This window comes from Corvus brachyrhynchos, unplaced genomic scaffold (genome assembly GCF_000691975.1).
Source record: "Corvus brachyrhynchos isolate BGI_N302 unplaced genomic scaffold, ASM69197v1 scaffold59, whole genome shotgun sequence".
Lineage (NCBI taxonomy): Eukaryota > Metazoa > Chordata > Aves > Passeriformes > Corvidae > Corvus > Corvus brachyrhynchos.
Genome location: NW_008246054.1, coordinates 6,737,752 through 6,758,124, shown reverse-complemented (window position 1 = coordinate 6,758,124; position 20,373 = coordinate 6,737,752).

Here is a 20,373-nt window from a genome sequence, read left to right as displayed (position 1 = left end):
AGCCCCATCCAACCTGGCCTTGAACGCATCCAGGGTTGGAGCATCCACAGCTTCTCTGGGCGTAGTTTTCCCCTTTTGGCACTTTAAACCAGTTACAACCCACCTGAGACCCTCTGGCCAGCAGGATCTGGAAAGCACAAGTTGATCCCAAGCATTGTTGTGGGCCTGATGGCCTTGGTCAAACAACAGAATCAGAATCCTGCCCCCTGAAATTATTCAGAGTGCCTCAGCTGGAGAGAGTTTTTTCCTTCACTCCCTCCCCTAAATACACTGCGAAGTGCAAGAAATCTGATTTGCTGTACCTCAGATTCACAAACAGCTGCATTTTGGCAGTTGATGAAGCAATGCTTCTCACATCCAACCTGCAGGTCTGCTGGTAGCACCTGTAAAACATTCTGAATCCTATTGAACTAAAGATGTTGTGCAGACACACAGCATCATTGCTTAATCCTTTTAAAGCTCTTCTGCTGCACCAGGTTTGCACCAGTCCCTGACAGACACCTGTGAAGGGTTAAATCAATAAAGCAAAGAGGATGCCTACAGGCAGCCAGTTCATTTCCCAGTATCAAAGATATTTATACTTTCTCTGTGTCTGAGTTATTGTGATAAATATGTTGAGGTTGTTTTATTAGTAAGATAGTTGCAATCTCATGGAACTACTTGCTGTAATACAGAATTCATGAGCTCCTGGCAACAGACTGCATTAAGCCACTTAACAGAGGTCACTTCTCCAAAGTTTAGACATTTACATTCTAACCACCAGCCTGGCTGCAAGCAGTGATTTATCCTCAGCTCCTCAGCCACCCAGCTGGAGCTGCTGGACTGCTGGAGACAGTGACTGTGTGTCTGGAACACCTCATGATGTCCTGCAAGACAAAGCTGAGAATTGGTTTACACAGACCTGAAAATGACATTTTATTCCTCTTCCTTAGCAAAATAATAAGCTGTATCCACAAGGTTAGAATAGCTACTTAATATGGCCTCCAAAAATGGGAGCAGATCAAAGTGAAGGTGCTGTAAAAAGCTATAGGTACTGAGAGCTGGAAAGCAGGGATTGGTTTTTTCTTAAATCAGCCTCTTCGAGGACAGCAGCCATAAACAATAGAGCCACCTCCTCACCAGACTGGGAGGTGGCTCCAGTCCTGAACCCATTTCATGATAAAGACTGCCTTGGAAACCACCTACAGCCTGCTCAGGTGGGAAAGGTAGCTCCTAAAGCCAGGGCATAAAGAGAGGTTCCATTTTGCTCCCTGATCCAACAGAACACAGACTCAAATATCCACACACCCTTCAGTGGTCAGAGAAACCAGGGCTGCAAGCTTGACAGTGGCTTTGGTGTCTCACAGAAGAGTTTGCATTTCTCTCTGCCAGCACATTTCAGTACCTCATCCCCTGCTGTCACGTCTCAGCTGGGACAGACTGTTCAGAGGAGTTTCCCCCACAGAACGTTGCCAGATGTGTCTCCTCCGGGTATGGCTGCTCACAGTCTGCATCTTGAGCATCATTCCCACACAGCCTCTGGCTGCAAGGACTGAGCCTCCTCCAAAGCTGCAAAAATAGGATTATTTTACTTATTTTTTAAACAAAAAGATCCATTTATTGGGGAAAGAAGAATTATGAGGAAGATGATAGTAATAAAACACCATTCTAAAGTCGGGGCATTATTTTCAAAGAAAATTATTAGTCCATAAAAATGCAACTGGGTAAATAATAGGTTAGTCCATCAAATAAACACATTCTAAAAATAGCTTTATTGGATCTAAAACATCTATAGCAGCCCAGCTTATTTATCATTTTAACACATACCTATAGTCACAATGAATTTATTAAAATGTTGTATCCCATAATCTGCCTGATCAAACTCAAATAAATCATTGTACTTTGAAGATCTTGTTAACAAGTAATTAATCACAGCCCTGAGTGCAGCAAAGGAGATAATTCTGATATTTACTGGTCTTGGTGGTATAGGTAATGCATTCTCCAGAGCTCTTGAGTCCGTCTTGATATCAGTACCAGTCAGGTGTGCTACGTAGAGATGTCTCCCTTCATGCAAAAAAACCAATCTTGTACAAATACCTTTGATACAGATCAGCACAAAACCCCAGCCAATTCCCCCTGCACATTCTGACCTACGTGATCTGTAGCCAAATACTTTATTGCCAATATCCCTCTTCCCAGCACCACTTTGTTTTGAATATGTCTGAGTTAATGGATGATCTATGCATTCCCGACTCAGTCATCTCCAAATAATGTATATACCAAAAATTCCGATCTGGATAAGATACAGAAAGTCAATTTATTTCTAGGATCAAATGATACTGGAGCAAATCCCTGTTGTTTTAATCTCCCCACATCGCTTCCAGGTTAAATACTGGCTTGATGCAACCTTATTGCTTAAGGTTTTCTTTCCCCTCTTTTTTCATATGTTTTCAAATGAAAACCTCTCAGCAATCTCCTCTCTCTGTTCTAATACCGTAAATAATTGATTACACTGATAAAACATTTTGGCTGGACTAAAGCAAACATTTACCCTCAATATCTCCAAAATCAATCCCAGCAACACTGAGGGGCTCAGCATGGAGCCAGTTTCACTGGGACCATTAAACCATCATTGTGGTCTGGGTATTTGTTTCAATAAATTGTTTGTGTTTGTTATCATTTCTTGGTAAAACTAATTAAGGAAGTAATTGATTGTTTTGTTGTTCTACTAATTAACTCCATATGGTGCACATCTCCATGGAGATACTGTATGAGTTATTGAAACTTCAGTGATTTAATGCATCACTATTGGATGTGAGGACACTTGTTTAAATGTAAGCATCCTTTCTATTTAAATCTCCTTTGGAGATGAGCTTCCTGCCTTTTCTGCCTCTCTCTCTTTGGTTAGAGACATTTTATGAACACAGCTATAGAAAAGCAAGCCATTTGAAAGACAAGACAGCCAAAGAAGATGGAGATGTGGTTAATTGCCATGAGAGGGCTTTATTCTGTGAATAAATGAGGAATATGTTGGCAATTTTGCCTCTTTGCTCCAGGCTAGTGAAAGCAAAATCTTTAGGTTCACTCAGTAGTCAAGAGGGCAAGGTAGGTTCCTCAGATCAGTGATTCCACAGCAATCCAGCTCCTCTTCCAGCCATCCTCTGCATTAAAAGCTGAGAAAGATTAGCACAAAAATAAGTCCCCCAAGGAATCTCCTGAGTGCCCTCAACCATCCCTAAAATCAGGACTGGTGCAAAAAATTCCCAGAAAAGCAATTAGTGGAGCTATTTAAGTTATTCCACAGTCAGCACTTTCTCCTGGGATTCAGGAGACACAGGTTCAAATCCCACCTTTGCTACAGTATCTTCATGCTGTACATTATGTTAGTACATATCAACCATATGGTATCTAAAGATCCCCAGCCTCTGTGTAGCACAAGTAATTCTTGTTCCTGTGACAGGGAATCTGATCCTGCATGTTCCTGGCTATTTTTACCCATTTTAAGTCACAGCATGATGCCTGCCTTTGGGTCACAATTGTAAAAATTGAATCCAGGACCATTGGTTTCAAAAAGCACAAGGTTTGTCTCCCAATCATCTCCAAAGTTTGAAGGCAAAGCCATCATTCTATCAGAATAAATTAGTGTAATTATCCCCTCTATTGAGGCCAAGGCAGCAGTTGCTAAGACAGCCGTGTGGTCAGCTCACACAGATGCAGGTTTTACACACCCGACCAAGCGCACACAGAAAATTAGGTTCAAAACCTAATTTGTACTCCAAAGACATTTTTTTGGTGAATAAATAAACACAGCATGGGGTAAATACTCAGAGCTCTCTTTTGAGGCTGGCTTTGATGAGAGTGACTGGATAAATCCCTTCAAATTTCATCTGTGGTTGAGCTTAACAATGATGAGAGAGTGGACTGGACATAGAATTGCTGTTGTATTTCAAGTTTTCAAGCTGCCTGGCTCAGATATAGAGGGCTGTATGCAAAAGCTCCACGTAAAAATTACTTCCCTGAGGTCTGGGCTTGATGCGAGAAAGCTTTTGAGTTCCAGTGATCCTGAAAGCCACACTGGCAGACAGTGACCCTCCCAGGAAAACCACCTATGCCTGCACAGGGGCAGATGAAAAGGCAGCTCCTGCTCCGCTGAGTTTGCGGTGGAGCATCTGTTCAGAAAATAGGTTTGCTTTCTCACTCATGTCCTCAGCAAGAAAAGGAATTAGGAGGAAAAGGAATTAGATCCAGAATGCTAAAACCCACAATTAGACCTCCCTGTAGCATCAGTTTTCACAGTGCTTTTTTTTTTCCTAGAATCCAATTATTTAAGGAGTTCTCAGAAAATTTCAGCTCCTACAACCAAGTAGGAGCTTGAACACAGGCTTTTTAGGTTTTTTCCCTAAAGAAATCCACAAGTTCTCTTGGCAACCATGCATGTGTGCAGGCAATATATGCACATAAGTATGTACTCATATACCTGTAAACACAAAATCTCAGGCTTCTTAAGCCAGGTTTCTGTTTAGAAGTTTTAGCAGTATAGTCTGACTTAGGATACAAATCTGAGGGGACCTCTGGTTTGCATCCCTGAGAATATTCCTGAAGTTGCCCTATTATTTGTGACTGAGGGAAGGGGAGTGAGCAGCAAACACTGACTCTGACGTGGAGAACTTGTCTCAGGCTGAGTCTTCTCTAGTGCACTTGTCTGTACTCTTTCCACCATTCAGTCTTCCAAGAGCCAGCAACAAACCTACCAGGGCAAAACCAAACCAAATTGGGACAACCAAACTGGCCCATTCTATCCTCAGTTAGAACTTCATCCAGTCTGTTTAGGGAAGGAACGGTCCAGAACCACCAGGAGCCTGTCTGGAGGCTGACACAGAGACAGAGAGGAAAAAAACCTCAGGGAATAGAGGGGAATACTTTCTTCTTCCTTTTACTCTTTAATATTCAGCCCCGACCTATTTTAGCCTTAAGCATTGCACCATGACTGATGATTGCTCTCCTCTGGCCTTTGTTTTCAGCATTCAGATTGTTGATGTATTGCCGAAATGATGTTGTCTGAAGCACCTCTGCTGATCACGGAGGCAGCAATCAGCTCACCCTTCGATGAGCTATTGAGACAGTCAGGCAGGCAGCCACATTAGCCTGTCAATTCTGCCTCTTCCAACAGTTGGAACAATTTTGGTGAATTACAAGCAATAGAAAATCACTTTAGCTGCTCATTAGCTGGGAGACAGGATTGATGATAAATGCTCAGAGGCTTTGAAATGGCTTATGCAGACACAGTGTCCCTCCACAGCAAGGTCCAGTTAACCCTTTTGCTGGTCAGAAAACAGTGATGGATACAAGCCAGGGACCTGCTGGGCTCTGCTCATGGACTGGCAAACAAAACCCAACTCTAGCAGAAGCCACAGCTTCTAAAATGAAGGGAATCTGTGGGATTTGAACTTCCATATCTTATTGACCTGTTGGAGTGAGTCCAGAGGAGGCCACCAAGTTGATCAGAGGGATGGAGCAGCTCTGCAGGGAGGAAAGGCTGAGAGAGCTGGGATTGTTCAGCCTGGAAAGGAGAAGCTTTGGGGTGACCTAATTGTGGCCTTCCAGTGCCTGAAGAGGGAGAGAGACTATTTATAAGGGTCTGGAGTGACAGGACAAGGATGAATGGCTTCAAATTGAAAGAGAGGAGATTTAGATTGGATACTGGGAAGAAATTATTCCCTGGGAGGGTGGGGAGGCCCTGGCACAGGTCACCCAGAGAAGCTGTGGCTGCCCCAGCCCTGGAAGTGTCCAAGGCCAGATTGGACAGGGCTTGGGGCAACCTGGGGTAGCGGGAGGTGTCCCCACCCATGACAGGGGGTTGGAATGAGATGGGCTTTAATGTCCCTTCCAACCCAGGCCATTCTATGATCTTCCACTGGGCTGAAGAAGTAACTCCATCTCATTTTTCGGAGGAATGTGGCATGAAGGCCTTGTTTTCCATGGTCTGATCTATCCATCTGAAACACAGTGACTTCAGCAGCCTGATTTCATTCTATCCACACACACCTGAACTGTGTTTTAAATGCACTAAAGCATGTACTGGATAATGGAGTGGAGAAGGTCTGTGGGAGCAATATGATTGCCTTGCTTGGGGTGGCTTTCTCATGTGGGAGGAGACCCGTGTAAATACTAATGGCAAATCGAAAGGCCTCTGGTGCTGGTGTTTTGTGAGGACGGCAAGTCCTGTACCAGAATTTCAGGCTGCTGACACTGCAAGTCAGGGCATGTTGCAATGTCCTAGACACAAGTTTTGGGTGTTTGATATTCATAGTTATGGGAAAGTAACTCAATCAGAGTTCTTGAACCAGCAGTTTCAAGCTGGGTTCCTCACACAGGTCATATCTCTCAGCCCCAAGAGGTGAATTATTAGATAAATAGGAGAGGAAAGGATGGGAAAAAAAGGCAGTACTAGGGGAAATTCTGATAAAATAAATGTACAGATGCAATGATCTCAGTTTTTGAACGCTCACCCACTCACACTGTGGAAGCTGCTCAAACACCACGGCAATGAACCTTGAACAAGGTTGTGGAGTGTCTAAAGAGTGAGCAGACTGTCAGAGATGAGCAAAAATTGATCCCAATCTCGTCAGGGGGACAAAAGACTTTCTAAAGACATCCTAGAAATTTGGGCCTGACTTGTAGCACTGCTGTGGTGCTGGTATCTCACCCGCCCAACACACATCACCTCACCTGAAATAGGCAATGACGGAGGGGCCACCCTGAATGGGGCTGTTTGTGGAACTCAGCCCACAGAGCTCCCAGGATGAAGAAGCTCTCTTTTTGTGAGAACTGAATAATCCAGGTCTGGCCCTGAAATTCTGAGCATTCATAGACTAAGCTGCACCTCTGAGCACTTTGTCCCTTGTCTGCTGCTATTTTAGGCAGCGTGCTGGGGGACTGGTTCCCCCTGCCATGTCATTGAGAATGACAAAGCCTCTCTACAGCATTCAGGAGAATTGGATGGATGAAGGACAGACAGGACAAAGGAGCTGATATTTTGAGAAGCTTCTTTTATTCAGATCAGGTCTTTTAACTTGCCCTCATGCCTTTGTTCTGCTGATTTAATGATTCCTTCCTCCACGCCTCTCCTCTATTTCCATTTGTGTGGATCAACTACAGCAGCAGGAAACTCTTTAATTGGTAAAAACATTTGCTCAGATGCAGAGGTCTGCAGGTAAAGGAGCACATTCAATGAGGTTCTTTCAGCATAGAGGAGAAGAAATTGCCATATCTTCTCTACTGGCAGGACCATTTTCTCCTCTTTGGATCTGGATTCTGAGATATCTACAACTGGTCAAATAGGCACTGCTGCTCCATTTTCCTTTTTTTTGGTCAGGAAAAGAAGGCTGACACATGAAAGGAAACTGTTCTGGAGACACAAGTTCAGTTCCCTGTTTCACTGCAAGCTTTCTGTTGGTCTCCCAATAAACTCTTTAATGCATCACTTCAGCATTTCTCTGCAAAGTGCTGTAAGAGGCAAGATTTAGGCAAGTAAGATTAACTTTCAGCTGAGATTAAGCCACCAATTAAATACATCACTGTGAGTATGTCACTTGGACACCTAAGCCATTCAAGCCATATTGTGTTTAACAGAATCACAGATCTATCCCTTTACAAGCCTAGTCCTTAGAGTGACTATTCCCAGCTCACCCTCCAAGACGTGAGAGCAGCAGCACTTCTGTACCAGGCTGGAGAAATGTGAGATTGCTGTACTGCATCTTGAGGCTCTAGGGTGTTTATGAGTCATAAACAGCTCAGATCTGCAGCTCCTGAGCTGTGATCCATGGGCAGCAGTCAGTGGTCAGCAGCTGCTTGATCTCTGTGTATATAAAGCAGCCCCTCTCACAAGTCTGTGCTGCCTTTGCCACCAAGGCAAAAGACTCACCCAGAAAACTGATTGATAATTAAATAAGAAACAGACGAGATTATGCTTTGGAGATTAATATCTCCATAGCAATCAAAAGTAAGGGAATGAGACACACCTGGAAGGCAAACCCACCAGGGGACTTCGCTGTGAGACAACTAGCAGAGGGAGGAAACTGACACACAGGGTGACTTGATAACTCCAACAACTGAGGGACTGAGACAACGTCATACTTGGGTTTATACACTGAGGTGTCATAAAAAGAAGCAAACCCGATGCTTTGGTCTGTCTATGCAGAGATGTGACAGCTGCACCAAGAATACTGATATATCACGACTAGGAGACCTCCAGTTGAGCTGGGGTTGAGGTGTTCATGCCTCTAATTTTCACTTTCCAGTTCTGCATTCAGATGGACAGAAGCCTGTAGGAGAATATCAAACTTCCACTAAGACCTTTTTAAATAATAATTACTCTGTAGCAGTGCTGTGAAATCTGTTATTAACCTGAGGCCAAAGGCCACTCTGTTAATCAGTCAGGGCTCATATTCTATCAAAAGAAGCTGGGGCTGATTGCTGGTCTAATCATAGGGTGACAGCAACTCTCAGACATGACATCTCTACTAGAATAAAAACAGCCCTAAGGGCTCAACTTTGCTGTGGACGTTACAAGACAATGGCTCTTCTGCTGAGGGATTTTGTGTTGGACATGGCAAAGTGACACTTCTATGACTTAGCCATGTGGTGGCTCTTGGGCTCTCAGTGGAACGTTTCTTTGCCCTGAGGGCTACAGCAGGTAGGAGAGCGTGACAGCACAGGAGCACTGAGTGATGTGTTCTCTCTCAGAGACACCTTTCAGGTAGCTTTTGGTGCCTCTGCCCTGATAGTTACTGAGAAGTGAGAGCAATGAAAGCAGAAATCAGAGCTGTGCTTCCCCTCATCCTCTTCCCTTTGCGTCTCACTGCCCAGATGAAATCCCTGCCATTACTGATAACCAACACAAAATCTTAGCTCAGGTCCCAGGCAAGCTCTTGCCAAGGAAAGGAAGAGCCTGCTCCACAGTGCAGAACAAGGTGAGAACATGGAGGAAAGAAAACCAAGAGTAAAGTGCCTGAGAGCTGGGAGGGGACAGAGTTACTGAAAAGCAAGAAAAATGGGGGAATTAGGCTGGGGGAGACAACTGAGTTGTAAAGGCACATCAGTGTGCAATTGAAGGAGAGAATGGTCTGGCTACTCTATTTTAAAGCAGTTTTTGTCTTTGAACCAACACATTTTCACCTGCCCTGTGTGAGCTCCACCTCAGGTTCACCAAGTAGAGACTCCAAAGGGAAACTACAGCAGCTTCAGGTTCTTTACTTTCAATTGCTTTATTGCAATTCTCTCCATGCCCCCTCATCTTCTGCTTGTATTACCAGATTACCCAATCTCATATTCAACTGTCTCTAAAAGATTAAACTGTCCCCTGGAAAAGGCCATCCATCCTGAAGGAGGAGATCCCATTTCCACTCCATGTCCCAAGAAAGAGTCTTTGCAAAGTTTTTCAAATTTGTAAGTCCTCATCATAATAAGAAATCTTCTGGCTGGAAATGAGAGCAAAGCCTAAGTGACAGGTGCCAGTCAGTTCCTATCCCATGTGGCACGAAACCCCATCTGCATGGGAAAGGGAGAGTGGGGCAGTGAGGGATCACTCAGTCGTGACCAGAGTGGTGGAACTCAGCATTTTTGCAGGCTCTGTGGGGCAGGGCTAACTTCCTGGGATTCAAATTGAAGGGAGGAAAGGATAAACACCGTTGTGAGACACACAAGTGTGGGGGCTGCTGCCCACAGCTTTGCAAGAAAAGCAGCAGCAGGCACCTCCCCTGCCATGCCTGGGGGGCACGAGGACACAGCCACACTGCTCCTCACTCTCCCTGGGAGCTGGAGCTTTAGCCACGCCTCGTGTATTCCTCACCTTGTTCTCCAAGATTGTCTGCAGCCTCCAGACTCTGCCTCCTGTTCACAAGGGCAATTTCCTTCCTATTGCTGAGGTCCAGTCCCTGTCAGTCATCCCCGACCTCCCCCTTTTCCCTCCCCTCCCAGGTCACACACAGTTATACCAAGCAGCATATAAATCTCAGGGTTTGGGTTATTTTTTCCCTTCTCACATCTAGACCTTTGCTCAAACTCTCACTATTATCCTCATTTTATCCCCACTGTTGACAGCCTAAACTTCACACTCTGTCCATTGCTTGGCAGGTGTATTACCAGGATGCCACTGACAACAATCTGCACCCTGCCTGCTGCACTACCCTGGCTCCTGGCTGGTCTCCACAGCTCCTGACCAGTTCCCGGGTCACAGCCTTGTTTCCTGAAACCATTTCAGCAGCTCAGTAATGCTCCCACATCCAGCAGTGCAGCAGAAAGGACCCTTTTCCTTCCCTTCCCCTTGCATATCCCCCTCAAACAGGGCAGCCCCACCAGAGGGATCCTCATGGAGTTTTCTCCATCTGCTTTGTCAACAAGCAGTGAGGCCAGAAAATCAGCCAGAGCCACACTTGAACCATTCCTCTGCTCTCAGCCTTTGTGCCACAGTAACATATGCAGAACAACACCCACCCTCACATTCCCCCTCCAAAAGCCACAAATCCAACTAATTAAAGCTGGACTCTCCCCACAAACATCCTGCCCAAGCTTGGAGGGAAATGCTGGAAGTGCACGACAGCAGGCTGTCGCTGTAACTTATTACTTTGTCACCCTGTAAATATTATAGATGCCATATGGATTTTCAATACCTGAGCAAAACTCTGCCATTAATATAAAATGTAATAAGATATCATATGCATGACAATCACAGGGAGGAAATGCAAAGCTCAGAAACTGCATGGTGGAGCTGTGCACAGTTTGGTTTTGCCATGAAAAAGCCAGAGGAAGATATAATGAATCATTTAGCAAATAAATTTTCTGTCTTTTCCCGTTTGCAAACTATCTGCCAGCAGATTGCCATTTTCTCAAATGTGTCCATTATTTGGAACTTGTCAGTGGACAATCACTTACATGTCTAATCATGGGCCATTGCTGAGGGATTTGTTGTGGGTGTGCATCACACTAAACGTGAGCAGATTTGAGCTATTCCCTGGGTCCCGTGGTGTGGTTCTCTTTCCTGACTGAATGAGACAGTTTGGAAGCCACTGTGGATGTTAAGGACTGTGCATCAGGAATCTGTTTAGCATGGCTTTGGCAATATTTTTTGAAGAGTAGCTAAAAGCAGATCTGTGCAATATCTGGACCACTCCATTTGCAGCCTCATGGCAGGTCAATTTTACCTGGCTGTGGGGAAGGGATAACATCTGTGGCTTTCTCTAACCTTGCTCTCCACCTTACAGTCCTGCAGCACCAGAATCCAGAGCAGAGTTTGCCCTTGCAGGGATGGAAAGCCCCACTGAAACCCACACAACAATGGCTGATTTCCTGACTAAGGAGGCTGACACATTTTCTCCTATAACCTCCTACATCCAGCAGACTTGGTGACAAAGAGTTTCACTGAGTTTAGGCTATCATCGCCAATATTAAACTGGAGATAATAACCCCTTGCTATGCCTCCTGAGGGTATTTTCACTTGTTGAGAGGCACAAAATGAAAGGACCTTTCCACATCCTCCCTATCCCTCTCCTATGTCTGTGCTGGCTAGTGGCAATAGAAAGGCAGTACCCTTTGAGTATCCATAGTTTATAGGAAGCTTGCAGTGACCATTTGCATAATGGGCTGTGCTCCCTGGTGCAGAGTGTGACAGGAATCGCTTACACACACTTTATTACAGATTTAATATAGTGCCTTTCACCAGAGTCAAACACAGAGCCAGGCAGGAAAACAAGCCCCTCATGAAGCTCATGGATAAGCACGTAAAGCGAGAATAAACTGAGATAAGGCAGGGTGGGAAAAAAGCATAAAAGAACTTGAGTTAGGTATTAAATGAGTTGATGAGCCCGTGGCTTGGCTCTCTGAAGGGAGATTTCTGCCAGGCTGCAGAGCACAAGAGAAACTGCTCGAAGTGTGGAATTTGAAACCGGTGACAACACAGCCACCAAGAATTAACCAACCTGACAGTGCCTGCACACAGAAAACCCAGTGCCTGCACAGCAGCAGCAATGATCACAACCCCCAGTCTTTTCTATCAGGTGCCTCCCAGCTGTGGCTGCTGCAGGGGGTCAGGAAGAAGATGGATTCTCCCCATTTTACACACAGGGACACTGAGGCACAGAGCAATGGGGTGATTTGTCCCAAATCATCAGTGGGGAATACAGAAAGAAAACCCTCTCTTGTGACACCCGGACCAGTTCTTTATTGTCCATGCCGACAGTTACCAAACTGGCAATTGGACACCCTGTAACTCACAGGGCTGCAGTAAGGAAAGGAAAAGTGTCGTCTAGAAATTATTTTTGTCTAAAGCGCAACCTTTGAGAAATCCAGGCCACCATGAAGGGTCTGAGGTCCTCCATAGTTGCAACAGCTGCATTAAACCAGACAATTTCTCAGTGGAACACAGAAGCAGTGAGATAAACAACTCACTTTCTTTAAGTTTCAGGTGGGATAATTTTGTTTCTCTCACAGCTGCTGGGCCAGTATGGATGGCTCTGACTTAGTGTTACTGATGTGCTCTGCTGGCAGAGCTGCAGGTGCAGAGGGGAGGCCACAGGCTGTGTAAATACATATGAGACTGTGGGAAAGAGGGGGAGAAGTGGGAGAAAATTTTCATTTTTGGAACCAGTTTCCCATGACATCATTAGAATGGTACAAGATAAGGATAGTGCCCCCTCCATGAAATACAATAAAAAATAAGATATAAAAACAGGATGGCAACAAGGAGAAAAGCTTTTCAGTCAGGTTAGAAAAGCTATTACTAGCAGAACAACTTCACTTGTAAAGCTGGATAGAGCTGTATACAACTGCCGACAGTGCAATCAGCTGCAGCTTCACTGATCCAGGCTCTTCAATAAATAATTTCAAAAAAGTTAAGGCTAAATTTGAAAATATTTACAAAGCTTTCAGTGAATCATCTATTAGCGCCCGGCTCCAGGACATCTTTTTCCTTCTTTCTGGTCCCACTTGGCTGACCTCTCCTGCAGCCTTCTTTTGAGACATCCAAGAAATCAAATTTCTCTCGCAGTTTTCCATCCCTGTGGCTGGCGAGGTCCAACACGCTCATTGTTGTTTTATCGTTCTTCTTCACTGTTTTGTCTAAATCTTTTCTAAACCTTGCCTGCAGCATCACTAGGGAAAAGATCAGGCCAAAAAAAATGAACGGTGTTACATTATTGAATCATAATAATTTGAAGAATGGAGATCTGGAGAGAAAAAAAAATATCTAAAAGGGGTTTGTTTACATTGAAACACTCCAGTCTTTTGTTTGTCCTTCTGATGTATGCTTGGATGGAAATGAAGACAGAAGAGACAACTTCTACTGGGCAGATTTCAGGCCAATAGAAAGATTGAATGTTCCCTCCCCTCCTTTCCCTCCCAGCATCAGCAACGGTGTCCACACACTCCAGCGCTGAATGACTGTTTCCCTGAGAGAAACCAGTCCTGTTGAACACATTAAGACCATTCTGGATATAAATCAAGATTATTTGTAAGTAATGAAGTCTGAAGTGACTGGATTTGTTCAGCTGGAGAAGAGCAGAATGAGGTCAGCCCTCACCAGGGGCTGCAGCTCCTCCTGAGGAGTGCAGACCTACTTCCCACTCCTTTGGCATGTTCCTTACATGGCCAGCTCAAGTGTCTTGTTCAGTGTCCAGGACTGTGGTCAGCAGAGCAGACACATCCTGACCTTCAGATGTGTGAGATATGGTGGTCTGGCTGCCCTATAGAGAACGTACTTTGTGAAGAGCAGTCATGGTCACAGCTGCAGCACCGGCTGTGCTGCACTGGCCAGCAAGGGCTGAAAAGGCTTAGTCAAGTTTCTGAACTGCCTTTGTATCAAATTCAGCCCCAAATCACAGCATTTACAGTCATGGTGGCAGTGCTGGCAATCTCACATTGGGTGATGGGGAAAAGAAGAGAGGGAACATGCAGGAGTTCAAAGTAAATAGAAAAAGTTTTATTTTAAAGATGGGTAATTTTAGGCCCCGTGATAGGACCCAGGGAACGGCTGGAGCTGTGTCAGGGAAGGGTCAGGCTGGACATCAGGGAAGGTTTCTGCCCTCAGAGGGTGCTGGGCACTCCCCCGAGGCTGCCAGAGCTCCAGGAGAGTTTGGACACCGCTCCCAGGGATGCACAGGGTGGGATTGTTGGGGTGTCCGTGCAGGGCCAGGAGCTGGACTGGTTGAGCCTTGTGGGTCCCTTCCCACTCAGAATATTCCATAATCCTCTGATTCTAAGGATCAATTTTGCAATCTGAAGGCTGTGACGGAGTGCCAGAGGTTCCGCTGAGGCTCAGTGAAATAAAAAACACTTCTGGAAACGGCTGATAAATAAAAGCACGAGATCTTAAAGACTAAGTTAATGCATAAATGGAATAACAGTTGACAGCTGGAAATGAAACCCAGATTTTTGTAGCTCAGAAATGAGAGACAGCAGAGATGGGTTTATCTTAAAATGTAAAGACACAGAGTGACAGAACCTAAAAATAAAATCTCATTCTTAACTGTGCTAAATAGTAAACAATTAGCAGCATCCAGCTGGAAACACCACTTGGGCTATGAAAAAAACCCTGACAAAAAGAATCAAAAACTTAAAGAAGGAGCACTAAATCTGCTTTCTGTCTGCATAGAAACTAATGCTGAAACCACTAAGAAGTGTCAGGAGACCCCTGAGCAGAGGAAAGGATACAGAACTGAGCTGAGCACAAAATTCCTTTAAAAATAATTGGAACAGCTAGCTGCCCAGGGGGAATTGCCTGAGTGATTCCTACCACAAATGTGGGCACACAAGACCTGAAATAAACAGCTTAGAGACAACCCCAGGCTGAAAGCATCCTTCCCACAGTGGTGCAGAGCTGGAGAAATCCGCTGCCTCATAGCCCCTTAGCTGCTCCTGATCCCACACACCTCCCCTCAAAGGAGAAACTTGACATATTACACATCAAGGTTAAAGCTGGAAATCAATAGCTCCAGCATAACTTAGATATTCATTTGATAATGAGAAAATTTACCTCTTCATGTGTCAATTTGCTCATATGTAAATGAACGACTATGATTAGACACCGAGATAATGACACTTTGGCAAAGCAAGGATAATTTTAAATTATTTTCCTTCTGCTATATACACCTGAAAGCTAAAAAGTAGATGTATATACCTTGATTTTAATGAGAGCTGAGTATGAGTTTTAGGACAATATAGAATTTCTTTTCAATGTATACACAAATTCAGTAATTCTAAGGCAGGCACTGCAAGACAGCACCCCTCATTTTCCATTCAATAAACCCAGAGTTACACAGGTGATTGATAGAGGGGGTTTGGAGCAACTACCATATTTAAAGGTGGATTTAACATTGAAACACGTTTGAATTGATCCTGAGCGTCCTACCTATACACAACCTGATATTTAATAGAAGTTCTTAATATATTAATGTTATATTAACAATATTAATAACAATATGTATACATAATGTTCAGCCTGGAGAAGAGCAGACTGAGGTCAGAAACAGAGTTTAAGACACCACAAGTAGAAGTTGTGTGCTGGTCCATTAGAGATGTATAAGAGCAGCAAACAGTTTTAGCAACACATAGACAACACATTGTGCCGTTATCAGCCACTGAAATTCTGCTTTGTCCACTAAAAAATTTTAATTAAGTGCCAAGACACACTACAGAATGAGAACGCCTCTTCCTAGAGAAAGTCACACTTCCTGCTACTGCATTTCCCTCTGCCTGCTTTTCTGGGAATACTCACCACCCATGACAGTGTCAAATGAGTACCTGTCCATGTCATATTATTTATAAAACCTTTCACATAGCCCCAGTGTGCTGGGACTGCAAGTAATAATAAACTCTAGTCTGGTATATCAATGGCTCAGGGAAATTTTCTATTGCAATTTTCAGCACAAAATGAAACATCTTAGCAGGAGCCATTCTGAGAGGAAAGATTTCAGGTAATTCATCATTATGAAACGAAAACGCAAATGCCATTGACATCTCCCAAAATTATACAAATAAACCCATGCTGTAAAGTCCATGATCAGTGAGGGGTTATATTCAGCAGTACTTGGTCCAATAAATATTGAGATACTAAATCATTCTTCATATATCACAGTTCCCTTTCAGGGTGTGTGGCAAGAGCTTCTCAGAGCAACTGGGACACAGGCAGCTTCCCTGACATTTCCATCTGGAGTCTCCCTTTGCTCTCAACACCAGGAAGAGTAAACTGGAGAACTGAGCATTGTATCAAGTCCAGTGAGAGATTCAACTACTGCTCTCAAAACTTGTCCATCAGACATTAGTTCACAGCTCTTTCTGCCCTGGACTTGGCTGGATGTGAGTAGAGGTGGATAGATGATTTCAGAAAAACAAATTGGTCAAAAAATGCAGTTCCAAGAGGAAAAATTTATAAATATTGCATAATAAACCTGCACAAAGCATCCTTGAATAACTGTGAGTGAAACAGAAAGTCTTCTAGGCTTGAATCAAACATTTCTGCTGGGCTTCAATGTGAAATATATAGCTTTATTGACTAGAGAATTCAAGCTACAAACCAAAAGCTTTTTGGAATTGCTCTAATCAGCACTCAGTGCGCTGATAAGCTACTGGAATCCCTAAGCCCAACAAGTCTAGTGGGTACTTAATGCCTCTGGCCATACCAAGAAATGCTTATTCTCCCAGGTATAAGTGACGGGACAAGAGGAAACAGCCTCAAGTTATACTAGAGCATGTTAGATTGGATATTTGGGATAAATTCTACATCAAAAGTACTGTCAAGCCCGTGCCAGGGCTGCCCAGGGCAGTGATGGTGTCACCAATCTTGGAAGCATTCAAAAAACATGTGGAGATGGCATTTGGGTACATGGGTTAGTGGTGGGATTGGCTGTGCTGGATTCATGTTTGAACTCGATGATCTTAGAGAGCTTTTCCAACATAAATGATCCCATGATCCGACACTTGAACCCTCACAAGATCAGCGGGAAAAGCCTCCTTTGTGGGAGGAAAAGCATTTTACTCCCTGTGTTTCCAACCTTTCAAAGTCAGCCTAACCTCAGGGGTCCATCTCTGCTTCCTGAAATTAGACAGCACTTCTGTTCTTTTGTCAGTCTTCAGCTGGGACTGGTTTGGGATCAGAATAGCAGATGAGAATTGTAGATGGCGAGGTGTGTAGGAAAGGCAGCACGAGGATACCCAGTTAAAAAAACACAGAAGATCATCCACAGCAAAAGTCATGTGCCTGCAAAGTGCTGCCTGGAAGGCTGGAATTAAACAACACATGGCAACTTCAGCTTGACTTTCCAGGGGATGAAATTTCCACTTCTTTAGTTCACACTGCACCTGATCTGTCCCCAACCAGTGCCATTAATCACATGTGTCTGCTCATATTCCTCCTGTCTGAAGACTGGGAAAATAGCACTGGGTCATTCAAATAGCTCTTTAAAGAAATTTCCCCTAGACCAGACTCAGATGAGAACTGAGTTAAGCAGATTTTGCACCATGAGACCGGTGGTCCATTGATGATTATGGACAGTTTTGAGCCCCATAAGAGTAGTAGATATCTGGCTCCCTGAGACTTGTTGAGTGTATCTAGAAAGGAATTATGCCTTTCTGTCAGAAATGCCTGTGTTTCTGCTGAGTGACAATCTCTCTCACTGTACCAGTTAAGCAGTGCAGAGAGGATATTCATGAGGCAGACAGAGCCATGTGCTCTTCCACTCTCTCCCATTGCTAGTCCAGCGAGCACAGGCAACTCAGCTCCACCTGTGAGAGGTTCTGGAGGGCTAAAATTGCAAACAGCACCTGCCAGGTACCATGAGAGAGCACTGCCTTGAGGAAGTCAAAGAGGGCACACCTGAGGACTCCAGAATGGGATCTCAGCCCAGGAGCAGGCAGGACACTTGGAGGCACAAAACAAATATTTAGAGATGAAGACAGACAGCCAAAGAAATAATGGACAAACAGTCAGATCCTTGAGCTATTGTGCTGGAGAAAATAAATCCTTACTGGATCTTGTTTGACTTTCTCTCCTCAGTTTCATGCCTGAAAGTTCAGCTCTTCCTTTCACAACACACTGACAGATGATTTTCAGTTGATTGGCTCCAATGGATGCAAAAAGAGGCGTGATAGCACAGGTACCTGTCCTCATTGGTACCCAGAAGCATGTCACAGAGTTAAAAAGACATTTCAAAGAGAGAAAGAGAAACGACCTGCACAAATCCTGCATTTCCAGCCAGGCACTCTGCAAGTTAATTCACATGACACAGCTTCAGTTGGGAAAGTTTCTTTTTTTTCCTGTGTCTAATGCAGATGAAGAGTAATACATAGGGAACTTGTTTCTCAGCAGCAATTCATGAAGTAGTCAAAGTTTTGAATCTAGGGCAAGTAAATCAAGCAGAAATAAGGAAGAACGACATGCAAGTTGTAATTGTCCTTCTCTATCGCTGAGCAGGAGATCGCTGTAAGGGCAGAGCAGGGGCTGCCACACCACGGAGCCTCTTCCTGTGCAGCCTCACTGCCAGCAGCTCTGAGCCTCTGGCTTGTGGGGACAGCCACAGACAATTTTTCTGGGAAAAAAATATTTCAAAGGAATTAAGAGAAATTTAATAATGTAGAAGACTCAGAAGTGCTGGGAAGAAACCAATTGTTTTAGTGAAAGAGTTTCCCTTGGCTTTTCTGCCTTTCCCAGTGTGGGGAATGAGGGCAGTATCTGACAAGGATATTTAAAAAAAAAAACAAAGAACTCCATCAAAAACCAAAAAATAGACTGGGCAGGACAAGGGATGCTGGAAATGTCACAGTTTTTCTGTCTAAATGTCTTGGAAATATTATTCATAACCCCGAACTGGTAAATAATAAGATATTTAAATAAATCCCCATTAACTCCTATATAATAAGACGAAATTTTTTCCCAGATGCTATTCATTTCTCTCCATACCAAAACTCTGATTATAATCAGTGGGGGAGCTTTTGGTATGACAAATAACTAAAATGGTTGGGGTTTCAGTTATTACGGGTAAGTCCAAAAAGAAAAAACTGGTTTCAGAAGGAAATACGCTTACACAAGCTGGGTAGACCAAATTACTGTAAATGGTAGCACTTGGCTCCACTAAAGGAGAGAAACAAGGAAAGAACTTCAGGTTATTCTGTATTCCAGTGCTGAAAGACCAAACATTTTGATTTCAACCTAAGTTACCTTTCAGGTAGATTCAGTGCACAAAATTACCATTTTTCCCCGTGACTAGTGGCAGGCAGAGCAAAAATGGAATGGACTAGAATAAGAATGGCACATTTTTCTCTTAACTCTCTTCGTATCATTTGGGAAAGAGAGTGCGGTGGAAAAGTCACTGTGGTGGAGCTTAAAAGACCAAGGTTAACCCCTGATTCTGCTTCCAGCTTCCTGCACACTGCTCAGAACCTCAATTCCTCGCCCCATTCAAATGAATGAACAATCCTTTCCCTCATATCCTACACACATTGTCAATTTTTTGTGGGAGGAACTGTGAACATTTTGTGTACTCTGCTCAGGAGCAGCATCTTGAGCTGCTGTCTTAATTCCCCATAATAAATGAGAGTGCGAATTGGCACACGCCGGGGTCTGTTCTCTGGGCTTGGCACATCCTGCTTGCCCAGGGCTCCCAGCCCTGTGGCTTCCACGGGAACAAAGGCAGTCTAATTACAGTCAGGGCAGATTATTGCAATTTGATTACAGGCTTGGCTCTGATGGTTCTCCTGTGCTACTGAGAGAAGGAGTAGAGGCTCTTTCCTGTGGAGCCTCCGATACAAATGAAGAGAGAGAAGATGGAAAATACGCAATAGAGAAAATGCACAGTGGCTGCAGCCTCAGGGTCATTAGTCTGTATATTTTAACAATCAAGTGGCAGAATGTTGCCCAGAAAAGGTTAAAAATCTGTGCCCTCCAGAGAGGAAGGGAAGCAAAGGAGTTGTGCACATTACCAAAAATCTTATCTTCAATCTGCAGAGCCTCCATTTACCTCAGCAAATTTACTCTTCTTGACCTTAATTTGAGTGCAGACTTCAGTCCTGGGCACAGCCACGCGTCCAGAACTGAGGCAGGAGGAGCAACTTGTATCATAACATGTACTGAGCATCCACTCAGTGTGACTCAGCGTGAGCAGACCCTGTCAGGTGCGGAGCCCTGCCTGCCCTGCTCCTCTTCTCTGTCCACTGTTCCCCCAGTCCTGCATCCATGGGACTCTCACCTCCGTCGAAGCTCTTCTACCTGTGTCAATTTTACAGGAGGATCTAAAGCACAACCACTCCTTTAAGAGCCCTGAAGGTCTTTAATGATTAGAGGTTGACTCAAAGCCCACGTTACACTGGTTTGTCTAGATCCTTGCAGCAGTAAATCATATAACACAGCAC